The sequence below is a fragment of the Canis lupus genome, chromosome 20, assembly GCF_003254725.2.
Source record: "Canis lupus dingo isolate Sandy chromosome 20, ASM325472v2, whole genome shotgun sequence".
NCBI classification, from domain to species: domain Eukaryota; kingdom Metazoa; phylum Chordata; class Mammalia; order Carnivora; family Canidae; genus Canis; species Canis lupus.
In genome coordinates this window covers 13,654,073-13,668,804 of record NC_064262.1, presented here as the reverse complement: position 1 = coordinate 13,668,804, position 14,732 = coordinate 13,654,073, and the positions used below count along the sequence as shown (strand labels likewise).

The 14,732-nt window shown below is 39.0% G+C and overlaps 1 pseudogene; it reads left to right on the top strand.

The window, feature by feature from the left end:
- Positions 1-4,726: 4,726 nt before the first annotated feature.
- Positions 4,727-14,732, top strand: part of LOC112662969 (40S ribosomal protein SA-like) — an 81,800-nt pseudogene continuing 71,794 nt past the window's right edge.

The window sequence follows — 14,732 nt, the reverse complement described above, 5'->3', positions numbered from 1 at the left end:
TGAGCTGATAATAGAAATGGACAGCCACAAAGTGCTACTAACATCATTTCACTTTTATTGATGAGTATTGTTTAATAGCAACGTTTTTCATTAAAATAAATATTTGACTCATTAATGAGACCAAATAATTCCTTTGGCTTAAAACAGACAATACAATTATGATTTCTAGTTGTTGTTTTTATTTGAGTTCTGTGCTCAAGTCTACCTGAAAAGACATGAACATACATTCAGCACTTGTAGTTATTTTGCAAATTCTTGTCAGGTTTATTTTTTTATTTTTTATTTTTTAATAAATTTATTTTTTACTGGTGTTCAATTTGCCAACATATAGAATAACACCCAGTGCTCATCCCATCAAGTGCCCACCTCAGTGCCCATCACCAGGTCACCCCCCACCTCCCCCCACCTCCCTTTCTACCACCCAGAGTTCATTTCCCAGAGTTAGGAGTCTCTCATGTTCTGTCTCCCTTTCTGATATTTCCCACTCATTTTTTCTCCTTTCCCCTTTATTCCCTTTCATTATTTTTTATATTCCCCAAATGAATGACCCATATAATGTTTGTCCTTCTCTGATTGACTTATTTCACTCAGCATAATACCCTCCAGTTCCATCCACGTCGAAGCAAATGGTAGGTACTTGTCATTTCTAACGGCTGAGTAATATTCCATTGTATACATATACCACATCTTCTTTATCCATTCATCTTTCTTTATTTTTTCTTTATTTTTTCTTTCTTTATTTATTTATTTTAAATCCGGAAGGACTTTCTTAATTTAATAATAAATTTATTTTTTATTGGTGTTCAATTTGCCAACATACAGAATAACACCCAGTGCTCATCCCGTCAAGTGCCCCCCTCAGTGCTTGTCACCCACTCACCCCCACCCTCCGCCCTCCTCCCCTTCCACCACCCCTAGTTCGTTTCCCAGAGTTAGGAGTCTCTATGTTCTGTCTCCCTTTCTGATATTTTCTACCCATTTCTTCTCCCTTCCCTTCTATTCCCTTTCACTATTATTTATATTCCTCAAATGAGTGAGACCATATAATGTTTGTCCTTCTCTGATTGACTTATTTCACTCAGCATAATACCCTCCAGTTCCATCCACGTTGAAGCAAATGGGGGGTATTTGTCATTTCTAATGGCTGAGTAATATTCCATTGTATACATAAACCACATCTTCTTTATCCATTCATCTTTCGATGGACACCGAGGTCCCTTCCACAGTTTGGCTATTGTGGCCATTGCTGCTATAAACATCGGGGTGCAGGTGTCCCGGTGTTTCATTGCGTCTGTATCTTTGGGGTAAATCCCTAGCAGTGCAATTGCTGGGTCGTAGGGCAGGTCTATTTTTAACTCTTTGAGGAACCTCCACACAGTTTTCCAGAGTAGCTGCACCAGTTCACATTCCCACCAACAGTGTAAGAGGGTTCCCTTTCTCCACATCCTCTCCAACATTTGTTGTATCCTGTCTTGTTAATTTTCCCCATTCTCACTGGTGTGAGGTGGTATCTCATTGTGGTTTTGATTTGTATTTCCCTGATGGCATGATGCAGAGCATTTTCTCATGGGCTCGTTGGCCATGTCTATGTCTTCCGCTGTGAAATTTCTGTTCATGTCTTTTGCCCATTTCATGATTGAATTGTTTGTTTCTTTGCTGTTGAGTTTAATAAGTTCTTTATAGATCTTGGATACTAGTCCTTTATCTGATACGTCATTTGCCAATATCCTCTCCCATTCTGTAGGTTGTCTTTTAGTTTTGTTGACTGTTTCTTTTGCTGTGCAAAAGCTTCTTATCTTGATGAAGTCCCAATAGTTCATTTTTCTTTTGTTTCTCTTGCCTTCATGGATGTATCTTGCAAGAAGTTACTGTGGCCAAGTTCAAAAAGGGTGTTGCCTGTGTTCTCCTCTAGGATTTTGATGGAATCTCGTCTCACATTTAGATCTTTCATCCATTTTGAGTTTATCTTTGTGTATGGTGCAAGAGAGTGGTCTAGTTTCATTCTTCTGTATGTGGATGCCCAATTTTCCCAGCACCATCTATTGAAGAGACTGTCTTTTTTCCAGTAGATAGTCTTCCCTCCTTTGTCGAATATTGACCATAAAGTTGAGGGTCCACTTCTGGATTCTTTATTCTGTTCCACTGATCTATGTGTCTGTTTTTGTGCCAGTACCACACTGTCTTGATGACCACAGCTTTGTAGTACAACCTGAAATCTGGCATTGTGATGTCCCCAGCTATAGTTTTCTTTTTTAATATTCCCCTGGCTATTCAGGGTCTTTTCTGATTCCACACAAATCTTAAAATAATTTGTTCCAACTCTCTAAAGAAAGTCCATGGTATTTTGATATGGATTGCATTAAATGTGTAAATTGCCCTGGGTAACATTGACATTTTCACAATATTAATTCTTCCAATCCATGAGCATGGAATATTTTTCCATCTCTTTGGAAAACTGTGTGGAGGTTCCTCAAAGAATTAAAAATAGATCTGCCCTACGACCCAGCAATTGCACTGCTGGAGATTTACCCCAAAGATACAGATGCAATGAAACACCGGGACACCTGCACTCCGATGTTTATAGCAGCAATGTCCACAATAGCCAAACTGTGGAAGGAGCTTCAGTGTCCATCGAAAGATGAATGGATAAAGAAGATGTAGTTTATATATACAGTGGAATAGTACTCAGTCATTAGAAACAACAAATACCCACCTTTGGCTTCAACGTGGATGGAACTGGAGGGTATTATGCTGAGTGAAATAAGTCAATCGGAGAAGGACAAACATTATATGATCTCATTCATTTGGGGAATATAAAAAATAGTGAAAGGGAATAAAGGGGAAAGGAGAAAAAATGAGTGGGAACTATAAGAAAGGGAGACAGAACATGAAAGACTCCTAACTCTGGGAAACGAACTAGGGGTGGTGAAAGGGGAGGTGGGCGGGGGTTGGGGGTAACTGGGTGGCGGGCACTGAGGTGGGCACTTGACGGGATGAGCACTGGGTGTTATTCTGTATGTTGACAAATTGAACACCAATAAAAAATAAATTTATTAAAAAAAATCAAATTCAAATTAAATCAAAGTTCTCATCACTGTTTGAAGTTAGGCAAGGGTGAAGAATTCCACTAGCTTGTATTCTGGACATTCTTCTTGCCACTAGATATGTTTTCTTAGTTATAACTCTTAGTACAGTGCTTAAAAATTCCAGCCCAAACTTCTGAAGTAAAAAGTGATGTTCATTTTCAATATAGCTTAAGATAGTTGTTTACTGGCACCAATGTGCATTGTTTTCTCCTTTACATAGACCAAGAGTCTTTATGAAAGGCATGGGCACAAAGCCCTTTCATCTTACAATTGATCTTTTTGATAATTTGTTCATAAGGAAATAGAATTTCCCATTGTAGAGTTATTTCCATGGTTACCTATTGATTTCCTATAGGAAACATCCTGTTTACACGGCCATCATGTCTTTATTGTGGAGAGTAAATCACCTTCTGAGTTTTCACTTTATCTGCAACCTGAGGCATGTAAAAATGAGCTCTGCAAAATTACCAGAACAAGATAAATAAATGATTCATGCGAGTTGGTTTTGCATGAATAAGTGATTAATCCTTTCTTTCAACCTTGTTAGGAGAAAATGCAGAATTAATGTCATTCTATGCAAATAGAAACCCACTTTACTGAATTCTGACCTAATTATGGGTATTTGTGAGGCAAAGTATATGTGAAGTTTCTTGCAATTAAAAATAATAATAATACTGCTACTGAAAATCAGACACCAAACTTTTCTTTATAAGTCTTAACTGCAGATACACCTAGATGATATTATACTTTACCCTGAAGATTCTTTCAATATGTCCCATATTTTAGCGTGCCAAAGGTAAATTCTCTTAATGGACAAAACAGGCCTTGCCATTGATTACCCAATAGGCAAGCCCAGAATTCATGTCACAACCTTACCAGCCTGAACTGACTATACTCTTAGAAACAAAACACTCAGGATACTAATGTCTTAGTGTACTGAAAAATGAGCAAACCATCCATTAAATCAGTAGAACACTCAAGAACCCAAAACAACATTAACAAAATGAAATTCCCTTAAGTCAGGAGCAGAAAATTACAATTCCACTGTGGAGATATGTACCTCACTCTCTGCTAGAGGCTTAGGTCTCCGCCTCTCATAGTATTTCACCTGTATGACAGGACTTTGAACATAAACTAGGACCAAATAATTCTATACAATTCACAAAATAAAAAACTTGAAGAAAGAGGCCAGCTTGGACTGGAAGGTGTTCAAAAAAGACTCCTTGTATAGGAAGTGGAAGTGTATTTTGAGTGCCCCTGAAGAAGTAGTGAGATCTGGATAGATACAAGTGAAAATTACAGCAGCTAATATTTAGTGTTTACTATAGGCTGGGTACTCCAACAAATCCTTTACACTCACTATTTTATGTCTTCTGTACAACTATACAATAAGGTGAGTAGGCCCTTATATGTGAGAAAGCTGAGGTTAAACACCTAGTATTACAGAACTGTTGGCAATAATTTCATTGTAGACTGTCTCCTGAGTCTACAGTTGTAACTATTTCATTCCAGGCAGAGAGAAATAAGCAACACAGTGGAAGGGATGCAAATCATATAACAAGAGGGTGGTGGAGGGTAAATCACTCATCAAGAGATGAGTGGTATAGGTAGTGAGGAAGGGCTAGGAAAACTGCATGACGATGGATTATAGACGTCTCTTAATGCCATTCTTGGTAGAATAAGACATGTGAGAATGGGACTCCAACTGAGAAGGTGCCAATTAATTCAGGTGGCACTGACCTGCAAGGCAGAGTACATCTTAATCACCAGAACACTAAATTCTCATTATCCAACCTTTTAATTGGCAGCTTGGAAAAGTTATCAACAAAGAATCAAGATCTGATCATGCTGTTAAGGGAAAAAGGTAAAAAAAAAAAAAAGAAAAAGAAAAAGAAAAAGAAAAAGAAGGAAAGAAACAATGCTCTGATCTCTCCCAGATAACAACTCTGTATTTCAGATGTGTGTTTTTCTATCTTCTAGTTGGAGATAAAATGAACAAAAATAACGACAGATGGTTCTAAAAGCAGAAGTTAGCTGATGAAAGAAAAAAAGCAAGGCTGGGGGAAGAGTGTATAGAGAAGAACATAGAATTAGAGCAAAGAGTTTTGAAATATAAGGTTATCTCCGCTGCTGAGCTAAACACAAAACAACTCTATTGACTACTTTGCAATATTAAGTGGCTTTATCAAGTATTAGTGTAGATTGGTGCCTGGGAATAATCATACAGATCTCTCAGCAAAAAGGTCACCTGATACAACAGGTCAGCTCTAAGGGCCTGGGGCATGTGCATCATTGCTTCATTGCAAAAATGCAGAACAGAGTCAGAGATTACTCCAACATCTTAAACTGGCACAGGTGGAAAATGAAACCAGAGAAGGTCAAATGAAAGGCTATTGTATTGGGAACTAGGAGAGTGGTTCCTCCTTCTCCTGAGAGAGGATAAATGCATTTTCCCAAGGTGACAAGGTAAGTGATAGGGTGCCCAGATCACGTTTTCTGACCCAGGAGAGCATGCTTTCTTCTATCCACATGAGCTGCATAATGAGCCAGACCTTTATTCAAATTCTAGCTTTGCCACTTATTAGATGTGTGACCTTAGGCAAGTTATTTCCTCCCTTGACATCAAGATAAAAAAGAAAAAAAAAGTGAGTTCTTTGCGCTCAGAGAACTAAAGTAAATCTGACACAAATAGATAGACTAGGTTGAAAAGGAGGAGCCAATGCCATTTCCTGATTTTTCTGCCCTGCATAAGATTCACTGTTGTAATTATAACTAAGAAGGTAAAATGTACTGCTTCAGCAAGGGACAGGCTCCTTCCTCTTCTCCATAGCTGCCAGGCTGACTCCTGGAGTAGGTATATTGTTTTGAGGGAAAGGCAGGAAATCAAGACAGTACTTTCAATATAGATAGTATTTATTGATTACTCAGAGCTGTCTACTGTACTTAGAGCTTTATATATGTGATCTCCTTCAGTTCCCCAATAATTCTATGGATTATTATCTCAGTTGTACAGATGAGAAAACTGAGCTTCAGAAAGATTAAGTGACTTGCCCAAGTCCTACTGGATTTAGCATCTGACTCTAAGCTACTAGCAAACTAGAAAGTTCTTATGTGAATCTCAACAAAGCTGCAGACTTCCCAGTACATTTATCATAACCAAACTCAGGACTTTCCAATATAAATAAGGAGGTCCTGCCAGTCCAAACATACTTCTTAACTCTCAGATATCATTACCATCCCCCATGCAACAGAATTTTTAATGCCAATTCAATAATATTGCTGCATTCCAACAATTTGCAAGGCACTGGGGTGATGTAGCAATTATAAAGAAATAAACGAGACCTTTCCTGTCCTCAAAGAAGCTATAGTTTAGCATGAAGTGGACAAGGAAAGAAATAACAGCAGGTTAGGTCACCTTATTCTGAGACATACTTGAGCTGTACAGATGCACAAAGGATGGGGGCAGGAAAGGAACAGTTAGGGAGACATTGAGAGAAGACAGGGAAGGAAGGAAAGAAGGAAGGAAGGAAGGAAGGAAGGAAGGAAGGAAGGAAGGAAGGAAGGAAGGAAGGAAGGAAGGAAGGAAGGAAAGGAAAGGAAGAAGGAAACAATGGGCAGCCCAGGTGGCTCAGTGGTTTAGTGCCGCCTTCAGCCCAAGGCATGATCCTGGAGACCCGGGATGGAGTCCTGCATCAGGTTTCCTGCATGGAGCCTGCTTCCCCTCTGCCTGTGTCTCTGCCTCTCTCTCTCTCTCTCTCTCTCTCTCTCTCTCTGTCTCTCATGAATAAATAAATAAAATCTTTTTTAAAAAGAAGGAAACGAGGTCTTTGAGCACTTACTAGCACACACTGTGCTAGGCTATGCATAGACTTATCTCTTAATTCTCCCAACATTCCATTGTAAGTTATATCACTTCCATTACATCCCTGCTCCAAATCTTGCAGTGGCTTTTCATCACACCCAGAATGACCTGGTCCTTCCTCTGTACCACATGGACCCATTTATCATGCCTTGAACACATCAAGGTCCCTTCAATCGTATAGCCTTTAGTACATGCTGTTCTCTCCATTCAAAATATTCCCCACTCCACTCCAGATAACCAACTGGCCTGCTTCTCTCCCTCTTTTCATTCCATTCTCTCCTCAAATGTCACTTCCACAGAGATGCTTTCCCTGACTCCCCTAGTAACCCACCTCGCACCTTTACTCTCTGTCTTCTTACTCTGTTTTATTTTTTAAGGCATTTACCATTATGTAACCTCTATAATTACTTGTTTACTGTCTGTCTCCCAACCCCTCCACTAGAACATGAGTTCCATGAGGGCAGCAGTAATAATCTCCAGACTCTAAACAGTGTCTGGCGCATAGTGAGGGCTCAAAAAAAAAAAGTTAAAATGAGCTAATGAATCTGTCTTTGTGATAAAAAGAAACTGGGGCTCCGAGAGTTGAGTTCCTCAACCAGTTCCCACAGATGGACCTACTGACTTCACGGGACTATTGTGAGGCCCACTCCTGCTTCACTTACACTTCTAGCCTTCTAATTCTCTCTGCTGTCAGATCTCCACATAGCTGGCGCCTTTCTTTCAGAAAGGTCTTCCGGAGTCCCTCTACCTAAAAGTTGCCCCCCAATCCCAGTCATCTTCTATCATTACTCCATGTTACATTGTTCATAACACTTACACTCTCTAACATAATCTTTTTGTTTGTTTCATTTTTAAATCATCTTCCCTAGGAGAATGTAAGTACCATGAGACCATATCTTCTTTGTTTCCTGGTCCACTCAGAACAGTGAAAGCACAAATTAGGCAATGAAAATATAACCATTATAGGCATACTTCCTTTTATTATGCTTTGCAGATGCTGCACTTTTTACAAATTGAAGGCTTGTGGCAATCTTGCATCAAGCAAGTAAATCTATCAGCACCATTTTTCTACCATTTGCTCACATCATGTCTCTGTGTCACATTTTGGTAATTCTTCCAATATTTCAAACTTTTTCATTATTGCTATATTTGTTATGTTGATCAGTGATCTTTAATGTTACTCTTGGAGTCTGAAGATATGACTGCATTGTTGCAATCTCATGATAAAATTTAATGGATGAAGAGTTGCTGCTTCTGGGTGAGCAAAGAAAATGATTTGTAGAAATAGAATGTCCTTCTGGTGAAGATGTTGTAAAGACTATTGAAATGACAAAAAGGGACTTAGAATATTACATAAATATAGTTGATAAAGCAGCAGCAGGGTTTGAAAAGGACAGACTCAAATTTTGAAAGAAATTCTGTGGATAAATGCTATTGAACAGCATTGCATGCTAACAGAGAAATTGTTCATGAAAGGAAGAGTCAATTGGTGTGGCAAACTTCATTGTTGTCTTATTTTAAGAAATTGGCACAACCGTCTCTGCCTCTCTCTCCCTGTGTCTCTCATGAATAAATAAATAAAATCTTAAAAAAAAAAGAAATTGGCACAACCACCCCAGCCTTTAGCCACCACCATCCTGATCATCAGCAGCCATCAACACTGAAGCAAGACCAGCAAAAAGATTAGGACTCGCTCAAAGCTCAGATGATGATTAGCATTTTTAGCAATCAAGAATTTAAAATTAAAGTGTGTACATTTTTTAGGCATAATGCTATTGCACACTTAATAGACTATGGTATAGTGCAAACATAATTTGTATATGCACTGGGAAACCAAAAAATTCATTTGACCTGCTTTATTACAGTATTTGCTTTATTGGGATAGTCTGGAACCAAACTCACAGTATCTCTGAGGTATGCTTATAATCGAAAGAGAGTATGTATGGAGATCTCTTGGCAACATTCCTGGCCCATGACAAGTGCTCATTAGCTACTAATTATTTATTTCTTAGGAGTAGAGTTGATGAAATGAATAATAGTAAGATTTTAATACACAAAGATCACAGAAAAAGAAATTCAAAGCAAAAGGAATAGTATTAAAAAAAAAAGGGTAGCTTAATTTAGATTATATTCCCAAGGTATTTTTGCCCTATAAGCCTGTGATCTGGGTAAAAATGGTAGAAATTGTCCTCAGTGCAATTACAGGGGTTCTGAGAGATTCTTTCACTCCTTACGGATCAAAAGCATTGTGTTTCAATCAAGAGCATGGCTTTGGGTACCTTCCTACATAATTCTACATATTTATAAAGTATGTAAATATTTATCTTCAGGAATGGCACCCAATGTGCAATTTAATTTTGCAACTTTTTACTCCAAGCTTACAAAAGTAGTTATTTTCACCTGTGGCAGTTTGGTGGAATTATAAGTGACTATCGAGGATTGGCAAGAGGCAAAACACCAAACAAAAGCAATAAACCTGGAAATACATAGGACACATGGCCTGAAACATATATAATTTTTTAAAGATTGATTGATTGATTGATTTGAAAGAGTGTGTGCATGCACGAGCCGGGGGTTGGGAACAGGGAAAGGGAGAGAGAGAATCCTCAAGCAGAGTCCCCATGGAGCACCATGCAGAGCTCAATCCAAAGACCCCAAAATCATGATCTGGGCTGAAATCAAAAGTCAGACACTTAACCAACTGAGCCACCCAGGCACTGCAAAACATATATAGCTTTTAATTAATAATTTAAAACAAGAACTGATTCTTCCAGAAGAAAGAACTGAAAGAAGTGATAAAAACTCAAGTCCTAATATGTAAAAGAAATGAATAAAGTATCCACATGATTTCAAACTTCCCTCACAGCCAACAGAGATTGGAGGGTAACTTCATCATCCCAGAATAAATCTTTATTTTGGGATTTGGGGGGCACAACTGCTATTGCCATAAAACATAACTGAAAAACTCGTTGGCTCAAAATATATATATATAAATCAAAACCAAAAAACCCTCATAGGCTCTACAACCTCCTGAAAAAAGATGAAGAGCTGAAGGATTGCAAAGAACAGTGGACTGAGAATAAAAAGATCTGCATTCAAACCTTGACTCTGTAGTACATAAGAACAGAGGGATGGAACAGAAGGGTCAATGCATTGACTATTTATTGCCTACCTATCCCTGCTCTCTATACCTTTACTGCTTCCTTTCAGAGAGAAGGGTTATGCCCAAGAATTATCCTGGGAAGGCAGGCCTCCCAGGAAAGATGTTAGCTTTCTACAAAGTTGCATGAAAATTCAGCAATGGGCTATTGCTTAAGGCATTAATCCCGGCCAATGGTGGCAAGTCTTGGACCCCACTCCCCCAATCATGCCAGCTTCCTCAACCTGAACGCTAATGCAGAAAATCCTGCCAATAGTTTGCTAGATAATACAGCTGCAATCACAACTCTTAGACTCCAGTCCACTAATCACTTCAAGGGAGAGACAGATATCCCCAACCATAAACGCTGAGTTAGCAACATGCAGCTGGAGCCACTCTTAATGGTGTTATATCCTGGCTGGCCATCAGCAACAACAAGGAAGAGCTAATGCTTTCCTAATTATTCATCCTAAAAGCCCCAAATCCCAAGAATGGGAATCTCTTTGCCAGAATCTGATTTCCATCCATGCCAGATTGCTGTGTGTTGTTCCAGCATCTTATGAACAGGGAGAAAATCACACATCTGCTACTTTATGCCATTCTAAGTTTCTCCCAGGGCTGGTATGTGTACATTATGGCTATTTGCCCCAGTTCCCACAATATCTCTACTTATCAAGGGAGGAATAACACTTGATTTCCATTCAAGAGCTTGCTGAAATGGAAGAGGAAGGTTAAAATATATAGTTTTACATATGAATTTATATATGGCTTACTCCATGACTTCTGATGTCTCTCCTCTCTCATTTCACTGAGTCTCTGCAGTAAATACATAAAATAATAAATAAAATAACATATTTTATTTTTGAAATATATTTAAATAAATTACATATTTTTAACGTTTTAATATATATTTTAAATATGTGTTATATGTTCATGTATTTATATATACTTACATATTTTAAATATATGTATTATACTTTAAATATATATAGTATACGTCTGTATGATGTATATATGTGTTATATATAACAAATATATATTTGTGTGTTTTATATATTTTTATATATAAACATATTTAAGTGGTTTTTTAAATATATGGTTTATATACTATGTTTCTATTTCTGGGCATTGTGAAGTCTCATGGCAAAGACCTCAGCCATCTCTTCACACAAGGCAGAATGGGTACCCTCAAAGCTACAAGGCTTTTAGGGCACCATGTGGACACTGATGTCGGTAGGATGCCTGGGATGCTGAGCAGGGCTGTGTGAGAATGTCTTGTAGTAGTGGCAGTAATCAGGGTAGACCGGGCTGCCTCTGAGAGACTCAGAGGATCTTTGCAAATAGTCCATGAATGAGTAGCTTCCACTACTCTCCTGAGTGGTCTGCTTCTTTCTCGAGATGTTCCATCCTGCCCAGATTTTTAAGTGATCCAGACCACCCCCTCCATATCTACACATATGCATACTTCCTGCAGTGGATTGTGTCAAATTACATTAGCTTTGTTCACTACTAGGAGAATAGTGAATAGGTTCACTATTAGGAGAATCTGGAGTAATGCCTATCCTAACACATAAACAAGAATTCTTCCTTAGCTTCCTAATTAACACTACATTATCCTTTCCTGTCTGTAACCCTGCCCTTAATTCCAATCTAGCTCAAGATGCTATTGAAGGTGGCTTGGGATGTAGTCCTACATGCTCCTCTCTAATCCAGACATAGCTTGTACTAGGAGAGCTGGAATTCTGAACCCAGTCTCTTTCCCATGAAGAACTAGATTTTTTCTTTCTTTTCTTTCTTTCTTTTCTTTCTTTCTTCTTTCTTTCTTTCTTTCTTCTTTCTTTCTTTTCTTTTTTTTTCTTTTCTTTTCTTTTTTTTTCTTTTCTTTTCTTTCACAACTCCTAAGAGATGTCTTAGGAGTTGTTACGGGTTGTTTTCCCACCAAAAAGTCCTAACTCCTAGTACCTCAAAATGTGACCTTATTTGGAAGTAGAGTCTTTACAGAGGTATCTGAAATGAAAAGCATTAGTGTTGGCCCTAACCCAATATGACTGGAGATCTTATTAAAAGAGGAAATTTGGGGCAGCCTTGTGGCCTGGGTGGCTCAGCAGTTTAGCGCCGTCTTCAGCCCAGGGCATGATCCTGGAGACCAGGGATCAAGTCCCATGTTGGGCTTCCTGCAAGGAGCCTGCATCTCCCTCTGCCTGCGTCTCTGCTTCTCTCTGTCTCTGTCTCTGTCTCTCTCTCTCTGTTTCTCATGAATAAATAAATAAAATCTTTAAAAAAATAAAAGAGGAAATTTGGACAGAGAAGAAGACAAGTATAGGAGGAAGGAAATGTGAAGAGACTCAGGGATAAAATGGTCATCTGTAAGCCAAGAAGAGGCCCTGGAACAGGGATCCCTCCCTCACAGCCCTCAAATGGATTCAATTCTGAGAGTACTTTGATCTTGGACTTGTCTCCAGAACCATGAAACAATATACTTTTGTCACTTAAGTACCAGTCTGTGGGACTTTGTTATAGCAGCCCCAGCAAACTAATACAGGAGGGATCCAGAGTTTCCAAACTTGAAATGCATGTACTTGAACATCAGATCATTGCAGCCACCCAGAGGATACATTGCATTGGCTTATCCCCAAACTGGGCAGCATAGCCCCAAATGATGTCCCTGACCAAGTTAAGTAGTGGATAGATTCTAATAGTGTGCAGAATGCCTTGATGATGGTTAGGAAGCACTTGCTACATATAGTAAATATCAGCTTTCCATTTAGCTAACTTGTAGGCAAATTAAAGATTATAAAAGAATAATGTTAATAAGCACTACTGGTTTTTTACAGTGATTTTTAAAAACTACAGTTTTTTATAGTGCCTTCCACACTACCCAAAGGAAGGTCCATATGGCATTGTTCTGGGTTCCCATTGTCACTTAAAGGGAAGCTTTCACAGTGTCTGAAGCCCTTAATGTCCTGCAAGTGAAGGAAAAAGATGTCCTCAAATTCCTTACAGCAGAAATCCACTTAGGTGATACCAACCTTGACTTTCAAATGAAACAGTCCATCTACAATAAGAAAAGTGATGATATCTACATCATAAATCTCAAAAGAAACTGGGAGAAGCTTCTACTGGCAGCCATTGTTGCCATTAAAAACCTAGCTGATGTCAGTGTCAAATCGTCCAGGAATAGTGGCCAGTGAGCTGTGCTGAAGTGCACCACTGCTACTGGAGCCACCTCTATTGCTGGCCACTTTACTCCCAGAACCTCCACTAGATCCAGGTAGCCTTCTGAGAGCCTAGACTTCTGGTGGTTACTGATCTTGGGGTGGACCAACAGCCTCTCATGGAGGTGCCTTATGTCAACCTGCCTACCATTTCTCTGTGTAACAGAGACACTCCCCTGCACTATGTGGACATTGCCATCCCTTGTAACAACAAGGGAGATCACTCAGTGGGTCTGATGTGGTGGATGCTGGCTCAGGAAGTTCCGCACATGCGTTGCACCATTTCCTATAAACACCCGTGGGAAGTCATGCCTGATCTCAGCTTTCACACAGAACCTGGAAATACTGAAAAGGCAGATCAGGTTGCTACTGAAAGACTGTGACCAAGGAGGAATTTCAGGGTGAATGGACCGCTCCAGTTTCCAAGTTCACTGCTACTCAACCTAAAGCCACAGCCTGATATGAAAGGGTGCAGGTGCTCTGTGTGCCACTAAGCAGTTCCCTACCAAAGACTGGAGCACTCAGCCTGCCACTGAAGACTGATCTGCAGCTCCCACTGCTCAGGCCACTGAATGGGTAGAAGCAGACACTGAGTGGTCTCTTAAGCTACTGTTATTAAAACTCAAACAAAACAGAAATAAGGTTGATGGAAAATAAACAGTTTCTAAAAGTTGTAAAAAAAATAGATAACTTAAAGTTCATGGTACATGGGAATGTTTTTAAAGCAAAGTTACAAAACCAAAGAATTAATTTATGGTGTTAACCTATCAGGACACTTATCTGAGTATGAGCTGGGAAAATGTTTTCATTGTCTCTGGAAAGCTGGGGTTTCCACATATTTCCCATTGGTCATTTATCCAATGATATCAGTTCTTCATGTGAGAAAATGGGTGCAAGGTGAGTAGAAGTGGGTGACTCTAGGAATTGTATTTGAATATTCAGGTAGCTGGGATATAGCACTATTTTCTGATAAGATTCAGATGGCCTAATAATTTAAGCTATCCCAAAGTGTAATGGGTTTACTCTTTTAGCCTTCCTGGCACAAGGACATTCAGCTAAAGATTGGATTGCCCTGTCCATCAACCTCCATAATAATGCCTACTAAGTATTAGGCAATGTCATGGATATTAAAATACAAAGATTAGCCATAGTCATATCAATCTGTTCTCAAAGTGTTTACATTGTAGTAGAAGATAAAAGATAGATGCACAGAAGACACAGAATAGTATTAGTGTCACAAAAGAAATATAGTTAAAGTGCCACAGGAGTTTAAGAAGGAAGATATGGTGGAAGTGATGGTATTTAAGCCACATTAATGCATTAACAAGCAGAGAAAATGGCATAAGCCAAACCAAGAGGAGAAGTTGAGGAATGACCAGAGTACAGGTCTTGTTTAGGAGAATGAAAGAAATATGGTTGAAAAGGTCATC